The sequence below is a fragment of the Nannospalax galili genome, unplaced genomic scaffold, assembly GCF_000622305.1.
Source record: "Nannospalax galili isolate Female #2095 unplaced genomic scaffold, S.galili_v1.0 scaffold723, whole genome shotgun sequence".
In the NCBI taxonomy this organism is placed as follows: Eukaryota; Metazoa; Chordata; class Mammalia; order Rodentia; family Spalacidae; genus Nannospalax; species Nannospalax galili.
This window is the reverse complement of record NW_008349978.1, coordinates 268524-285674: the sequence shown is the minus strand read 5'-3', so window position 1 is coordinate 285674 and position 17151 is coordinate 268524. Positions and strand designations below refer to the sequence as shown.

The 17151-nt window shown below is 48.0% G+C and overlaps 1 protein-coding gene across 10 annotated transcripts in view; it reads left to right on the top strand.

The window, feature by feature from the left end:
• Positions 1 to 1287: 1287 nt before the first annotated feature.
• Positions 1288 to 17151, top strand: part of Tbl1x (transducin beta like 1 X-linked) — a 209761-nt gene continuing 193897 nt past the window's right edge. For 5 of the 10 annotated variants that reach the window (XM_017801682.2, XM_029570450.1, XM_029570447.1 and 2 more), the window contains exon 1: positions 2865 to 3144. The gene's annotated coding sequence lies outside the window, so the exon portion shown is untranslated. Of the gene's footprint in view, positions 1486 to 2862; positions 3145 to 17151 lie in introns of those variants that run through there. The other 5 variants (XM_029570452.1, XM_029570451.1, XM_017801684.2 and 2 more) reach the window with 2 other exon arrangements.

Genomic DNA, 17151 nt, shown 5'->3' with positions numbered 1-17151 from the left:
CATCTGTAGTCCCAGCACTTGGTAGACAGAGGCAGGCAGATCTCTGTGAGTTCAAGGCCAGCCTGGTCTACATAGTGAGTTCCAGGACAGCTGGGGCTACAGGGAGACTCTGTCTCAAAAAGACCAAAAAAATCTTTAGGGCAGTACAATGCCCATGGAGGCCAGAAGAGGGTTGGGTCGCTTGGAACTGGAGCTAGGGAAGGTTGTTAGCAACCATGTTGGTCCTGGGAATCCAAATCAGAGGCCTCTGTAAGAGCAGCCAGTGCTTTTAACCACTGAGCTCTGTCTCTAGCCCCCTTAAAAGATTTATTTTTATTTTTACTTATGTGTATGTGTACATGTCTGTGTGTGGATATGTGAATGTGAGTGCAGGTGCCTGTGGAGGCCAGAAGAGGGCATCACATCCCCTGAAGCTGGAGTTAACAGGCGGCTGTCGAACTGCTCAACGTGGCAGTGGGTACTAAACCTCTGCAAGAGCAGTACTTGCTCTTCACTGTTGAGCCAGCTTTCAAGCCCTCCTTCCTGTCTTTGGTATATGAGTGCACAGTTGTTCCTGCACCACTCATTATAAAGGATAAGTTACTTCTGATCTTTTGTCAAAGATCACCTGAGTATATTTATTTTGGGTTCCCATTGTCTTTTACTTAAAATTTGGGGTACTATGTGGGGCAGGGGGGCTGCTAATAGCGTTTTTCACAAGCAGATTCCTGAGTAAAAATGTTTTTTTGGAACACACACACACACACACACACACACACACACAGAGTGCAGTGGGCTTTTGCATCTTATTCCTTTCCCCCTCAAAGTGCACTACCTACTTTCTCTTTCTTTGCTTTCTTCCACCCAGTGGGACCGCACAAATAAAAAATAGCTGAAACAGATTAAATAGAAACGTGTAATTTTCCATTCATGTAGCACTTCAGAAAGAAGAATTTTGGTAATGATCATCACTTGCCAAGTAATAGAAATACTAAAGGAGGCTTTTTTAACTAACTTGAGTTGGGAATTTCCAAGCGACTAATTTGGACAAGCCTGGCCAGGTAAGAAGGGTTTGACTGCGGAGCTACTCAAGAGTGTGTGGTAGCTGAGGGCTGCAGTCCCCGTAAAGCCTGGAGCTGTAATGATGTCAACTTGTTATTTACTTTCCAAATCTGAATGACTGAGCAAGGCGAAAGGAGAATCAATCAACCACAATGTGACCCTACAGGCGGAAAAAACGCTGCGCTCCCACCAGCAGGCGGTGGGGGAAGGGAAACACGTGTAACCCGGCCAGGGTTGCATCATGAGCGGGCTTGGGTTTTCTATTGCAACTCTCCGTTTTTCGATTGCATGTAATACCTCAGCCTCAGTCTGCACGAGCTCAGGAGCCTGGGAGCTACGAAGGGCAGACTCAAGGGAGCCCCACCAAGTCCTTTTGGGGGTTCTTGAATGGCAGCTGATAGCTAATAAGCCACTGTTCTGCTGATTCACAATTATGGAGACTGTGTAAGTGTGTATTTTTTATTGATGCGCTCTAATAATCGTATAGCAACAGTCGTTTGACATCACTGACGTTTTGCAGCAATATTTTGCCTGGTAATTTTGAGGTCGGCCGGTTTGATGGAGGATTTGCTTCTTAAAAACTCACCCCAGGTTCTCCCCCTCCCCCCAACTACCAGAACAACAAATGGCCTAGTGTTCGAGGGAAGGAGCAAGTGAGGTTATAGTTTAAATTGCTGGGCTCTTAAGCACCAAGTTCATTAGAAGCCAAAGAGAGGGGCAAATTGATTTTAAAAATACTCAACAAGGCAGACACCAAGGTGCTGAGGAGGAGGGTATTTATTTAATGAACTAAAACCAGGAGTAAGGGGGATTCGTCACTAATGGGGAAGGAATGCTGGAGTACCAGGGCTGGGCCCTACCGGCCTTGGCAACTGAAAACACTTTGCCAGCGCCCGCAGTCTAAGACCTGGGGGGTGGTGATGGGGTCATGGAGATTCAGCATCCCAGTACTCTAATATACCCCTTCCTAGCTTATTTATACCTTAGTCTTTGTACCTAAGCCCCCCCCCCCGAATTTCTTACTCTTGGCTGGGAGGTGTTTTTAAAGGTCATGGCTCCGCCTGAGCCCTCCATTTCTGGGGGTGGGCATAAAGGCAGCTGGAATGTGCTTTAAACCGCTAATTTTGAGGGAGATGCGCCCTGGGATAGGTTGCAAGAGGAGGTCCTCTCGGGCCAGCTGGGCGGCTGCATCTGTGAGGTGGGGGAGGGTAACGCTTTTTGGGCTAGCTTTACCCTTGCCTCTCCCTACCTGCCGAGTGGCCGGTGTTCCCAACCCCTAAGAGGCCCTGTGGAATGCCCGGGTCGCAGATTGGGTGTGTGCGCGCCGGGAGGGGGTGAGGGAGGAGGCCCAGGTTCCCCTCCCTCCTTTTGGCGGCCAAGGGGAAGAAGGAAGGGCCTGGGTTGGGGCTCTAAGGGTGAGACTGGGGCTTCCCTCCTCCACCCTAGGCGTGGGGTGGCGTGGAGGGGGCATGGTGAAGCTTTGAGGTGAGGAGGTGAGCTGGGATGCTGTCTCTTCCCTAACCCCTGGGGTAGGTCGGGACTTGGGGGCGGTGGGGGTGAGGGCGGGCCAGGAGTCCAGGCCCTCGTGGGGGAGGGGCTGCCGCGTGGGTACGCGGCCCCCCAGGGCGTGGGGGAGGAGCCGGCGGGGACGCGGTGGGGGAGGGGAGGGCTACAGAGCGCCCCCTCCAGGTGGCACAAGAGCATCTTCCGGCGGAGTCCGCGCGCTCGGCGCTGCTCACGGCAGAGGTCACTGGACGTGCCGGTCCCTCCCGCCGTCCCGCCCTCTCTCGCCGCCGCCGTTGCCGCCACCGCTCCCTGCCCAGCCCCCCCAGTGTCGACGCTTAGGAGAAACGATCCGCCAGCGCCCCCGCCTCTCTGCCGCTGCAGCGCCCTCCGGCCGCCATTCGCCACCGAAACTTTCCAGCGCCCGCGCCTCTCGGGGACTCGGTGGTGGCGCGGGGGGCGGCTGGGGGGGGGCGCGGCGCGCGACTGCTCCGGGGCTCCGGGCCCTCGTCTGTCTTCGCGTGGCCCTCGCTCGGTGACGGCCGTCCGGCCGGGAGGGACGCGCGGAGCGTAGCCACAAGTTGCAGGGCTCGAGGCTAGGTGAGTGCGTGGGGCCCAGGGAATGAGGCGCAAAGTTGTCGGACCTGGGGGTGCGGTGGTTGACCCCGATCGCAGAGGTCGGGACCCTGGAGCTGCTGCGGAGGCAGGTCCCCTAGCGTCGTCCGGGATAGACGCGCTCCCTGCAGGCTTAACAATACCCCCCGGGCGGCCGCTCCCCAAAGTGGCTGCGTGGGGGGCGGGAGAGGCCCGGGTGCTCCTTTGTTTTGGGGAGGGGCAGGCAAGTTTCGGGAAGCGCTGCAATTCCTTCCCCGCGTTCCTTTGTCTGTGGTTCCTATGGGGCCTGGCTGGGCTAACCTGGGCTGCTCTGGGACTTGGGGGCCGCGCGGGATCCCCGGTGGGGGAGGGGAACCTCATTCATCCTCTGGGTTCGGGCCGGGCGCTCCGGGTGGAGGAGCGGCGGTGCACAGAGCCCAGTGGCGGGCGAGAAGGTCGCGGGCCAGCCGACGCTCAGTTTGAGAGATGCAAACTGTCAAGGAAGTACCAGAGCCCCCTCCCCACACTCGCTCCCCAGCTTGATCTAACGGGACCGGGCTGGTGGGGACACACCGGTGGAGGGCGGCGCCCCTGGTCTGGTGAGGGACCGCTCTGCACCGATTGGGAAAGGTGTAGACCTGTTGCTCTTTGGCTCGTGGGGGGGGGGTGTCCCCAAATCTGCACCTTCAATCCTTCCATTTTAGGACTTTCTCTAAGGCCTGGACGGGTGTCGGAGAGTGTTTCCTTGGGAGTGTGCATTTTAGAGTATTGGTGGTCCAGAGCTTTTCTAAGAACTTCGGGAGGCTGGCGGCCCGCCCTAGCGGGGATGGGGCCTGGGCTTCGGGTGCCTGGCCAGTGCGCGGTGGGGGGGCTTGCTCCTTGCTGGGGCTGGCGTTCTGAGTCTTCTGCCTTGGAAATTCCGCAAACTTAGGGTCACCTAGTTTTTTCCTACTTGGCGGTGTAGTGCAGCAAAAGCCTAGCGCTCCCCCCCCCCCTTCTACCAAGCCTCTTTGCTTCTGCTCTGCACTGGTGTGTGTGCTTTGACCTGACTTCGGGTGTTTTCCTCTGAGAGAGTCTTGGCTTTAAGCTGGAAGAGATGAGGTAGGACTTCGGGGAGGGGGAGGGGAAGCGGAGTGAAGCCTAGCGCCTTGTTTTCTTTCCCCAGGTGTCAGTTTAGGGGTAGCATAAGCTTCTTTACCACTCTATGCAGTTTACCACTAGTCATTCCTAGAGGAGACACCAGGAGAAAACAAACAAACTTGAGGATGGGTGGTGCTTTTATTTTTAAAGGAATTTCGTGTCTAATGTGCTGCAGATTTTCGCGGAAAACCACCTACCTGGGTAATTAGCACAAGGATGAAAGTTGAAGTTCACTTGATCCACTTATTAAAATGGCCCCCTAAGGCTTCTCGCGCCTTTAATCACAAGCACACCTGTGAGACAGACGTGAGATTTGGGGTGTGAGGCTCTAATCCACCTCAGGCAGTTTACCTTCTTCTCGGGGTCAGAAGTCGGCCAGACTACTCTGAAAGCAAGAGATTTGCAAGAAATGATCGCTTTATTATGGGCATGCTTTCAAGTGAATGTAAGAAAAATGTGGCGTTTTTCATTCTTTATGTTAGAACCAGTGAGTTCACATAGCAGTATTTTAGCAAGGAAGTATTTTAACCCTCTTTTTATGGTGCTGAACAAATACTCATTTAAAAGTGTACTGAACTTGCTGTTGATTACATGGTACATACTCTGCTAGGCCCAAGGAGACAAACCAAGGCGAGGCTTTTGGGGACATTGGGAACGAAGGTGGGTTGCTGTCCTGTACGGTGGGTTACCAGGATCCTTGGGAGTGCTGGCAATTCTTTAATTCAAGATTGTCTCTGTCCAGAAAATTAGGAGCATGTTCCTCTGTCATTTATCAGGTCCTATATTTCAAATCAATCCACTTCTGAGAGTGTTTAATAGACATTATAGGGATACTGGTAGGGTGGTGGTGTGCTGTGGAATTGGAAATGGTCTTTCTCTCTCCCTTTCTTTCTTTCTTTCTTTCTTTCTTTCTTTCTTTCTTTCTTTCTTCTTTCTTTCTTTCTTTCTTTCTTTCTTTCTTTCTTTCTTTCTTTCTTTCTTTCTTTCTTTCTTTCTTTCTTTCCTCTTTTTTTAAACAGGGTCTTACTGTAGTCATGGCTGGCTTGGAACTCTCCATGTAGACCAAGCTGTCCTTGAACTCCCAGAGATCTGCCTGCCTCTGCCTCCTGAGTTTGATTAAAGGCGTGTAGCACCACGCCTGTATGTAAATGGTCTGTACGGGTCTGTGCACTTGTGCATGCCTACGTCTTTGTGTGCAGGGTAGTGGTCAGAGGTTGACATTAAGCGTCTTACTTGGTTGTTTTCCACTTTATTTTTTTGAGACAGGGTTTCTCACTGAACCTGGAGCTTGCCGATTCAGCTGGACTAGTTGAGTTGACCAGCAAAACCCCAAGGATCCTTCTGTGTCTGCCTCCCCGGTGTTGGGATTATAGGTGTGAGCTTCATTGCCTAGCTTTTTCACGTGGGTTCTGAGGGACAGAACTCAGTTCCTCTTGTTTGCTCAGCAAGTACTTTACTGATTAAGCCATCTCTCCTCAGCCCTTGGGCTCCCTCTTTTATGTGTTAGTCTGTGTTCATCTGTAAGTGGCATCCTGAATGTGCCTTACTAGGCTCTTGGGAGAGTGTCTGTACACACCGTAACCGAGAAACTGGATGTCTGGAGTAACAGAGTGTGTCCACCCCAAGGAATGTTCGGAAAGAAAAGCATGCTTTATCCATACTTGGACTGAACTGTGAAAGAGCCCAGATTGACCAGTTGCTTTATCAGGGATTCCTGTAACTTTTCTGAGCATCACTTTGAATAAAAATATCAAAAGGAGGGGCTGACTATGGATGTAGCTCAGTTGGTAGAGTGCTTGCCTGGGATGCCAGAGACCCTGTGTTTAATCCCCAGCTCTGGTTGTAATCCTAGCCAGCCCTGGGGAGATAAGAGGTGAGAAGATCAGAAGTTCAAGGCCATCCTCAACTGTGTAGTGAGTTAGAAGATAACCTGGGGTATGTGAGACCCAGCTTCAAAATAAAAATAAACAGGAGAACTGATAATAATGGTATTCGCTGGGCAGTTCGGTGACTCAAAGAGAGTGTATGTGTAAGATTTTTGGAAATATAAAGACTTCTGGTCATGCGTGCCTGTAATAAAACCCAGCATGCCTGTAATCCCAGCGAGCCTGTAAATCTTAGCTACTCTGGAAGCTGAGAAAGGAGGATGTCAAGTTCAAGGCCTGCCTGGGCTACAGAGTGAGTTCAAAGTCAACCTGGGGGCAACTTAGTGAGACCCTGTCCTAAAACACAGTGAAAAAGAGGGTTGAGGGTATAGCTTGGTTGCAGAGTGCTTGTCTAGCTATCACGATGAGGCCCTTGGTTTAGTCGAAGGAAGGAAGGAAGGAAAGGAAGGAAGGAAGGAAGGAAAGCACAATAAAAATCTCTTGTGAATTTTGTTGTTGTAACACATAATAGAATGGTCTTTACCAGAATGTCCTGCAATGAGAATTCAAAAATTTTTTATTACATTTTTGCACTCATGCGTGCGTATGTGTGTGTGTGTGTGTGTGTGTGTGTGTGTGCATGTGTGTGCGCATGCCATAGTGCACGTATGGAAGTCAGAGAACAACTTGGAGTCAGTTCTTCCATCATACGAAGGCCAGGGATTGAACTCAGGTTGGCAGCCTTGGTGGCAAGCACATTTACCTGCTGAGCCTTTTCCAGGGCCCTGCAGTGAGGATTTTATACACCTTTCCCCCTGTGGATAACAGTGATTGTTTTCATTTTCCAGCCAAGGAAACTGACCCTTGTAGAGGATGAGTTATGCTCTCTTAGGCAGGGGAGGGAACTTGATGTTCCTCTGCCTTCTTGTCTATCTGGTATGGATTTTCCCACTTGGGGACAAAAATCTGTAAACAACATCCCCCTTCACTGCCCCTGAGAATCTCAATTGAGTGCTAATAGAGATCTGTGAAACTGTACTAGGTATTTCTCATCACCTTGGGGGGCGTGACCACAGTGCAGGGATTGTTTTCTTTTACAGCTTTACCACTAAGCCACATGTGCATCCTTAGACATGAATTCTCTGAAAACAGCTCTGACTGGCAGTCCATTTCTGGTACTGAACAGTACCTGGAAAACTGCTGTGGTTTTGTGTAGTATTAACTGTGCAAAGGTTCGGTTGGCCAGTGTTCTCCTGCACTAAGGTGAAATCTTGATAAACAGAGCAGGAATAATGTTGGGGAGGGGAGAGCCTTTTGAGTTTGAAATAATTCACAGGTAGATTTATTTAAAAAATGTGTATGTCTGTGCATGTACTTGTGGGTGCATGTGTGGTCCTCAGAACAACCTTGGGTGTCATTCCTCAGGTGTTGTCTACCTCGGGTTTTTTTTTGTTGTTTGTTTCTATTATTGTTTGCTTTCGAAATAGGGTCTCACTATGCAGCACTGCTTGGCTAGCCTCGAACTCACAGAGATCTGCTTGCCTGTGCCTCCCAAGTGTTGGGATTAAAAACATGCATCTCCATGTCCTGCTACCTTAGTTTATTTTTGTGTCTGTGTGCATGTGTGTCTGTGCATATGGAGGTCTGAGGTTGATGTTGGCGCCTTCCTCAACCACTCTCAACCTTATTTTATTTTATTTTTTTGAGATGGGAGTGCACTGATTAGTATACACTAGGATTAGTATATATTACCTGGCCAGCGAGCTCCAGGGATCCTTTCATCCCCACCTCCCAGTGCTGAGAATACCGGTGTATACCACTGCACTCAGTCTTTGCACGTGGTTGGTGGGGATCTGAACTCAGGTCTTAATGCTTATGTGTCGAGAGCACTTTACCCTCTAGGCCATCTCCCCCGCCCTCCCACAGCTTGTTTTGAGACAAGGTCTGTCATTGACCTGGAGCTCCCCAGTGAGGCTAGACTGGCAGACTGACTGCCTGGCCAGTGAGTTCCAGAGATCTGCCTGTCTTTGTCTCCCCAGTGCTGGGATTATAAGACCAAGAAACAAAACAAAACAAAACAACAAAAAACCACAAAACCACAGAAAAAACCCAACAACAAATGTATGCCTAGCCTTTTATATGGCTTCTGGGGATCAAACTCAGGTCCTTATGCTTGTGCTGCAAGTACTTAACTGACCAAGCTATCTCACCAGGCCCCACTTTTTTGTGTGTTTGTGTGTGTGATGCTTAGTATTGAACCCAGGGCTTCACAAATGCTAGGCAAGTGCTCTACGACTGAGCTATCTTCCTAGCCTCTTTTTTCCTTTTTATTTTGAGATAGGGCTTTACTAAGTTGTGGAGGCTGGCCATAAACTCACTGTGTAGCCCAGGCACAACTTGAACATGTGATTCTCCTTTTTCAGACACCTGTATAGCTGGGATGACAGGCCTTTGCCAACGCACCTGGCCTGTGTCTGATGTCTAAAATCCCTTGCAAGTGCTGGCTACCCTGAGCTCCCGTCCCATTCTTGAAGCGGAACTCTCAAGTGTTGAGGTTGAGTCTCTTGAGGTCAAAGTCTTCCAAATTAAAAGACCAACAGAAGTAGTGCTTCCAACAAGGTGAGGCACACAGCAGCTGGTTATTTAAAGAATGAAAACATCCTGTAATGCTTCCTGAACAGTGGCCCTTGATGCAAGGCATTCATTTTACCACTTATTTGAGATATTCTTTACATAGTTCTATGCATTAAAATTTTTTATTTATTTTTATTTTATGTGTATGAATATATTTTGTCTGTATGTATGCAAGTACACCCGTGTCGTGCAATGCCCACTGGAGGTCAGAAGAGGGTGTTGGATCCCCTGGAACTGGAGTTAGGGATGGTTGTTAGCCACTGCGTGGGTGCTGGAATTCGAACCATGGTTTTCTACAAGAACAGCCAATGATCTTAACTGCTGAGCTATCTCTCCAGCCCCCATTCTGTGCTTTTTTATAGACATCTATTAGAAATGTCATTTGTAAAGGAGTATGGGGAGAAACCCAATTTTCTGTCTGTTGAAGACATGACCTTCCATACTGCTTTTTGCCTCTCTCCTCCTGTACTATATTTATGTTTTAATTTTATATTCATTAGTTTCCTTATTTTTCTTCCTTTTAAAAAATATAATTAAAAGGAATTATGTGTGTCTATGCGCCACATACATGCAGTGCCTGTGGAAGCCAAAACGGCATTGGATCTGCTAGAGCTGCACTTATAGGCAGTTGTGAGCCTCCTGGGTGGTGCTGAGAACCCAACTCAGGTCTTTTGTAAGAGCAGTACCTGCTTGTAACTGCTCAGCTATCTCTCCAGCCCTTCTGCCTTATCAATTTTTGAGACGGAATCTATCACTGAGTTTGAAGCTCACCTCTTTGGCCATGGTGGCTGCCCAGCGAGCCCCAGAAGACTACCAGTCTCTTCCTCTGAAGCTGGGATTATAGATGTGCTCTGGTGCTGTGCCTGGAGGGCACTGGGATCCAAACTCAGGTCCTCAGGCTTGCATTGCATGGCAAGTACTTGACTGACTGAACCATCACTCCAGCCCTTACTTGTTTTATTTTGAGCCCAGGGTGGTCTTGAACTAGAGATCCTCCTGCCTTAGTCTCATCTAAGTATCGGGATGACAGATATGTGGCCCCACCCCTAGTTCTATCAGGACTGAAAAACTTGGGGTGCCCATGGGCAGTTCTATTAAGCAGATGTGAAAAGAGTTCCTCAGAGAGAGGCAGAGCTCAAATTAGTTATGGAGGTAGGCTGGGCTCTCAGAAGCCTTGTGGTAATGGACCTGTAGTTCAGATACTGTTCTTCATATCCTGCTGGGCAGAAGGATTACCTCAAGTAAATCCTGGAGCTCCCCGCTTTTAACCCCTCTCCCCTGTTCAGGATTTCCCATCTCTGTAACCTACTGTGGACACTTGCGTCCTGCAGAAATCTTCCCGAAGTATTCTGTGCTGAGTGAGTCAACACTCCTGGCCCCCTCTGGTTTCCTGATACCCACCATTTCCCATTTTTTCCCCTTTAAAAAAAGTCTTCTGTACACCACATTCAATAAACTGTTAATCTTTCACCACCAAATACATTTATAAACACGCTCCAATGAGGAAGCAAGGTTAAAATCATTTTGTAAACACTTCTTTTTTAATGTTGGAAAGATAAACTTTTTTCTTTTTCCATGGCTATTCTTAGTGTGAAGGAAGGAACTGGCCTTTGGAGCCAGCGACTGGAGGCAAGAGTCTTCCCAAACCAAGTCTTGCCCTCCATCACCTTTCCCCCTTTCCATCCTTTCTGGGTGGCTCACAGAAAATGGGTCTCAATGGCTAGATCAGCAGAAACGGAACTCAAAGAAGTGAAATAGAAAGCTGTCTGTGGAAGATCCTGAACATCCATGCTTGTAAAGGTCAAGAAGGTGCGTGATCAGAGAAAGGTACCGTCTTCAAGGGGAAACAACTGTGCAGGAACAGTTGAGGCCCTTTTTTAGGACGGAGGTCGTCCTCAAGCTGGCTACCCCTCCCCTCCCTGAGTGGCTCCTGTGTACATTGTTGATGTCACTCAGTGTGTGTGTATACACGTGGCTGTGCATATACGGGCATGTGGAGGCCCAATGTTGATGAAGGCTGTCTCCCTCAATTGCTCTCCATGCCGTTGAGGTAGGGTTTTCTCACCCATGCACCTAGGCTGGCTGGACAGTCATCCCCAGGGCTCCTCCCAGCTCCTCCCCTACAGCGTTGGGATCACAGGTGTGGGCCTCCTAGTCTGACTTCTTACATGGGTGCTAGAGATCTGAAATCAGGTCCTTGTGCTTTCACACCAAGCACTTCACCCACTGGGCCAGCTCCCCAGCCCACCGATATTACCTACTCACAGAGCATTCTGAAGGTGCTGGAAGGCTGTACAAGTGAATTGGAAGTCGTCAGGAATCCGAAAAGGGACCCCATTTACAGGGAAGACAGAAAATGATCATTTTGCCAAGGTACTTGGGGGCCATGTCCTTCATTTACTTCCATAGGTTTGCCTCTGGCTGGTGGGTACAGAGCAAGGAATGGGCATAACTCAGGTGTTCAGGAAAAGGCAGATCTTACCAAATGAAGGCAGAGAGAACTGAGGTGGAGCACAGTTGATAGAGTGCTTGTGTAGCGTGCACAGTTCATTCCCCAGTGCCTCATGAGCTTGGGGTGGTGGTGTTGCTTGTCACTGTGGCATTTTGGAGGTGGATGCAGGCAGATCAGAAGTTCAGGGTCATCCTCAACTAACATATCAAGTTTGAGATTACCTTGGGCTATAAGTGATTCTACCTTTAAAAAAAAAGAGAGAGAGAAGATGGTAGTTCATAGGAACAGTGGTGCTGATGCTGAGCTCTGGACTGTAGTGTCAGTGAACGCTTCTCAGCTGGGACAGTTTTGCCTTTATGTCTGGAGATGTTTTGGAGCATCACAGCTGGGGAAAGGCATGGTATTCCTGGCCTGAACTGAGTGGAGACTCAGGTGCTTCCTTATGGTTCAGGTCTGTCTCCCAGAGACTCCTATGCTGGAAGCTTGGTGTCCCCAGTGTGCTTGTGGTGACAGGAACCTTATAAGTAGTGAAACCCAGAACAAGGCAATTAGGTCTGGGAAATGCCACCTTTGAAAGGGATTGATAACAGTCTCATGAGGTGAGTTATTTTCTTGAGAGCAACTTGTTAAAAAAATGTGGTTGTGTGCTTGTGTGTTGAGGCCAGAGGGTGACATTGGTTGTCTTACTAGATTACACTCCACCTTATTTTTTATTTTTTTGGTCTTTTTGAGATAGGGTCTCCCTGTAGCCCCAGCTGACCTGTAACTCCCTATGTAGGTCAGGCTGGCCTTGAACTCACAAGAGATCCGCCTGCCTCTTCCTCCCAAGTGCTGGGATTATATTCCACCTTATTTTATTTTTTGACTTTTTGAGAGAGGGTCTCCCTGTAACCCCAGCTGTCCTGAACTTGCTGTGTAGACCAGGTGGGATCTACCTGCCTCTGCTTACTTAGTTCTAGGTTTAAAAGTGTGTGCCACCATGCCCAGCCTCTACCTTATTTTTTTGAGACTGGGTGTCTCACGACCCTGGAGCTCTGCTTTGGCTAGGTGGGCTGACTAGTAAGCTCCAGGTATCCACCTGGCCCTCTAGTTGCTAGGGTTGCAGAGCTTGAGACCACCTTGGGCTACAAGCACCTGGATTTTTATATGGGTTATGGGGATCCAAACTCAGATCCTCGTACTTTCTCAGCAGGCACTTTACCAACTGAGCCACCTTCCTAGCCCCTTGTTCTTTCATTTTTAAAATGACTGTATGATGTGGTAGACCAGTTTTCCCTTTGGGCATTCAGCATTGAGATTTGGGCAGATGTGTAGATTTTTGGCATGGACAAGGAGCAGGATGGAAAGCCCACTCACCTTCTTTGCTCACCAGGGCTGGGGGCTAACATTTTATTTAGCATCTGCTGGAAAGACCTATACGGAATCCCCCCAGCTTCCACCAGCTTCCACCCCATCCTCAGCCCTTTGCCATGACGTGCTTTGGTTAAACATTCTCCAGAAATACACAAGTCCTGCTATGTAGATATGATCAAGGGCATGGCAGGGGACGGCACCCCTCTTCTTCGAGTGTGAGAAACCCAGAGAAACATCATCAGGTGTTTTGTTGTGGCTGCTAAAGATTTGCACATTTTGTCTGTCCCTTGCCACCAAGTTGGTTGACACTTGACATTGTTGGATAGGCTTTGAACGAAAGTGATAATCTTCCTGTACAGTATTTAGTATATACTGTGGCTCAGAAGGTGGAAGCCATACCTTTAGCTTCAAACGGAGGCCACTTGAGCATGAAAAGTTCTTGAAATTTTTTTCATACATCAGCCATCCATGTGAACATAAACCAGGCTTAAGGTACAGAACTTACTTTGTGTTGACTTACTGGGAAAATTGAAATGAATTCTTATTGTTGTTGAGATGGTGTCTCATGTAGCTCACGTTGGCCCCACATATGGGATATGCTGTGTAGCTGAGGCTGACCTTGAAGTCCTGCTCCTCCTGCCTCAGCCTCCCAAGTAGTAGGACAATGACCATGTGCCACTGTGCCAGGCTTAAAAGAAAATGAATTTTTACCTGTATGCATCTGTGTAGTTGCTAACCTAGATTTTACTTTGGAGTGTAATTTTGCTTTCTGTGATCTCATGAGATTCAGTGTGTTTTCTAGAAGAATCCTCACCTTGGCAATTTGGCAACTTAGGTCTTGCCTCTTGTCTGCCTAGTTGTGTGTGTTCACTGCACTTGTGAATATGTGTTTGTGTGTGTGTGTGCAAGTGCAAGTGCATGTTTACATATGTGTTTTTGGAGGCCAGAGTTCAACATTGTCTCTTATCCTGGGTTACACTCCACCTTATTTTTTGAGGCATTCTCTCTCTCTCTCTCTCTCTCTCTCTCTCTCTCTCTTTCTCTTTTTGGTCTTTCTGAGACAAGATTTCCCTGTAACCGCAGCTGGCCTAGAACTCACTATGTAGACCTGGCTGGCCTGGAACTCACAGAGCTCTGCCTGCCTCTGCCTCCCGAGTGCTGGGATTAAAGGCCACCATGCCTGTCTGAGACAGTCTATTACTGAACCTGGAGTTTACCATTCAATACACTGACTGGCAAGCAAGCTCCAGGGATCTGCCAGTGTCCACTGCCCCAGCACTGGTATTACAGGTGTGTGCCACATCACTGGCTTTTACATGGGCGCCTGTGCTTGTGCAGTAAATACTGCACAAACCAAGCCGTCTCCCAAGCCTTAGATGTGAACATTTTAATTAGGAAGACAGACAATAATTTGTAGCCATGCCTTTTTTTTTCAGATTGGTTAAAGATCAATATTTTATGTTAACTAAATGCTGGGGTTGAGGTGAATGGACAGTTATTTTTATCTCAGACTTAGACTGTTGCTTTTACCATGATTAAAATGGGCACTGTTAAAACACACACACACACACACACACACACACACACACACACACACACACACACCAATTCTGAAGTGACATTGAGCCTCCAAATAACTGTTTTGAGCGTCAAGGTGGTAGAATTCCAGGAGCCGTGTGAAAGAACAGAAGCCATGCTCACAGTAACATGTTCAGTGTCAGAGTGTCTGCCTTGAATTCTTGCCATTTTTTCTCCTATCATGGTGGCTGTAGCTGGAATGCTTGAACGAAAACAGAGCAGCTCTCTCTGCTGTTCCCATGCCTGGAACCTGCCATGTGACCCCCGAGAGCCACCAAGCAGTATACTCCTTCTTTTCTGAGCTTTTACCCTCTAACCCCTGCTGCTCCAACCCCTAGCCTCCTGCAAGTTGAAAACTGTGTGGGTCTCTTGTGAACTGGCTCCCCAACACTACACCTGCCTGTTGGAGCAAGAATAGAAAGCCATTTGTCCCCTGTTGGCTGGCCTCACAGCTGCCGTGCTCCTTAAACATCATAGTTTCTGCCAGTGTGTGGCATCGTTAAATTCTGCAAGCATTTTAGCTTGTTTGAATTTCCTGAAAGATGGCAATTTAGACCAAAAGTAAAGCTTACCTGTATGAAATGCTGGTTTATTTTCCTTAAAACAAATACTTTATGGGCTGGAAAGATGGCTCAGCAGTTAAGAGCACTGGCTGCTCTTTGAGAGGAGCCGGGTTTGATTCCCAGCACCTACATGTCGGCTAAGAACCTTCCATAACTCCATTTGCAGGAGAATTGAACATTTTTTTCTGACCTCTGTGGGCACGTCACGACATAGGTGCAGTTATACACATGCAGGCAATACACTTATACCCTAAAGTAAAAATAATAAATAAAATATTAAAAATCCAAATACTTTAATATAGCAGGCCGTATAGTATCTTTGCAATTTTTTTCAAGTGTATGTGTATGTGTGTGTGTGTGAGTACGTGTGCATGTTGAATGGTTGTGCAGGTGGTACCTGCAAGTGTAGGTGTGGATGTGCGGAGCCCTGAGGTTGACATCTCTCAACCGAGCCCAGAGCTTGCCGATTGAGCTGGTCCTTCCAGCCAGCTTGGTGGGGGTTCCCCTGTCTGACTCTGCCTTCTGAGTGCTGTAATTATAGGTGGGTTGCCCCACCCACCTGACATTTATGAGGGTTCTGGGGATGCGAATTCCAGTCCTCATGCTTGCATGGCAAAGGCAACCATTAAGCCAAGTCCCTAGCCCTAACACTTTTCTTGGAGATATGGTGTCACTCTGTAGCTTGGCTGGAACTTGCTATGTAGACTAGTCTGGCCTTGAACATGAAATCCTGCCTTAGTTTTCCAAGTGCTGGATTACACATGTGTACCCCTATGTCTGAGTTTAGGAGATGATTTTAAGAATTGGAGGAAAACTCAGTATGCCTGACCTGTGACTCACATTTCCAGTGGGTCATGAGTAGTTCCCTGCCTTATTTGGTCTACTTTGCACCTTCGGTTAACTGTCTTGTCTTTTCTTTTTTTTTATATATACTGCATGTATGTAAGTACACCCATGTCATGCAATGCCTACAGCAGCCAGAAGAGGGTGTTGTGTCAGATCCCCTGGAACTGGAGTTACAGACAGTTGTTAGCTGCCATGTGGGTAATGGGAACTGAATCCAAAACCAGTGCAAGAGCAGCCAGTGCTCTTAACCACTGAGCCTCATCTCCAGCCCCTAAGTGTATTTTCTTGACGTGTGTTTGAAGATGAAAAGTGGCGCTTATGTGGCTGCTTGTCACCAGTCATGTGATGGGCACATGACATTTGGGTCTCAATATCTATGAACATTCAGGGACTGGGGAATTGCTCAGTAGTAAAGTGCTGACTAGATAAGCCTGAGGACCTGACTGCAGATCCCCAGTACCCATGCAAAGCTTGTAATCCCAGAGCTGGGGAGGTGGAGACAGGCAGATCCTTGGCACTTGCCTGGCTAGCCTCCCTACTTAGTGACTTCCCAGCCCGCAAGAGACTCTGTCTCAAAAACCAACCAGTCAAACAAAAAAAAATATCCAAAGTGGATTACACCTGAGGAACGACACCTAAGCCTGTGTTTTGGTCTCCATATGCATGTGTATGTGCGTGTACACACACACACACACACACACACACACACACACACACACACAAAACAAAACCAAAAAAACCAAAAAGCAACCCCCCCCCAAAAAAAAAAACACAAAGAATTTCAGGATGCTTTGTGAGGGAGGGTTGGTGGAATTTTCCAGAAAGCAGCTAAAGGAGGGAACTGTTCCCACAAGGAGTCCTTGAGTAGTGTGATAAACTAATGTGCCTCTTTGTTCTCTCCATTTGGTCTGCTTGCTACTGTAGTAAACTTGGCTGTTTGCCATAAATTCTTTGCCCAACAGAATCTTATTGGGCATTTTAATCCCATGCAAATTTAATGCTGCTTCCTTGTTGGTTAAAACTCAAGAATCTAATTTTAGTAAGAAAGTTGAAAATGACAGTAGCCAGTATTTGACAGTGTTTGGTTTGAAGCCTAGTTATTACTTTTGCAGTATTAGGGATTGAACTTGAGGCTTCCCACCTGTTAGACAAGCCCTTTTCACTGAGCCACATACCCAGCTTTCTTTTTTCTTTTAAAAAATTAAAAAAAAATTATTTTTAATTATGTGTAAGAGTGTTTTGCCTGCATGTACGCAGTGCAACCTTGAAGGCCAGAAGAGGGAGTCAGATCCTCTGGAACTGGAGTTACAGATGGTTGCTGGCCAATGTGTGGGTTCTGGAAAGCAAAACTGGGTCCTTTGCAAGAGCATCAAATGCTCTTAACTGCTAAGCCATTTCTCCAGGCCCAGAAGATGCAGCTTTTGAGATGTGCCCTGCTGCCGAGTTCGTGGAAACGGTGAATGCCCATCTGTCCCGTAAGTGACAAGCATTGCATTGCAGACCAGACGAGAACAGGGAAGGAGTTGCCTTACACATTTCTGTGAGCTTCATGATGGATTTTGCCATTGTGTTTTCTTTGCAA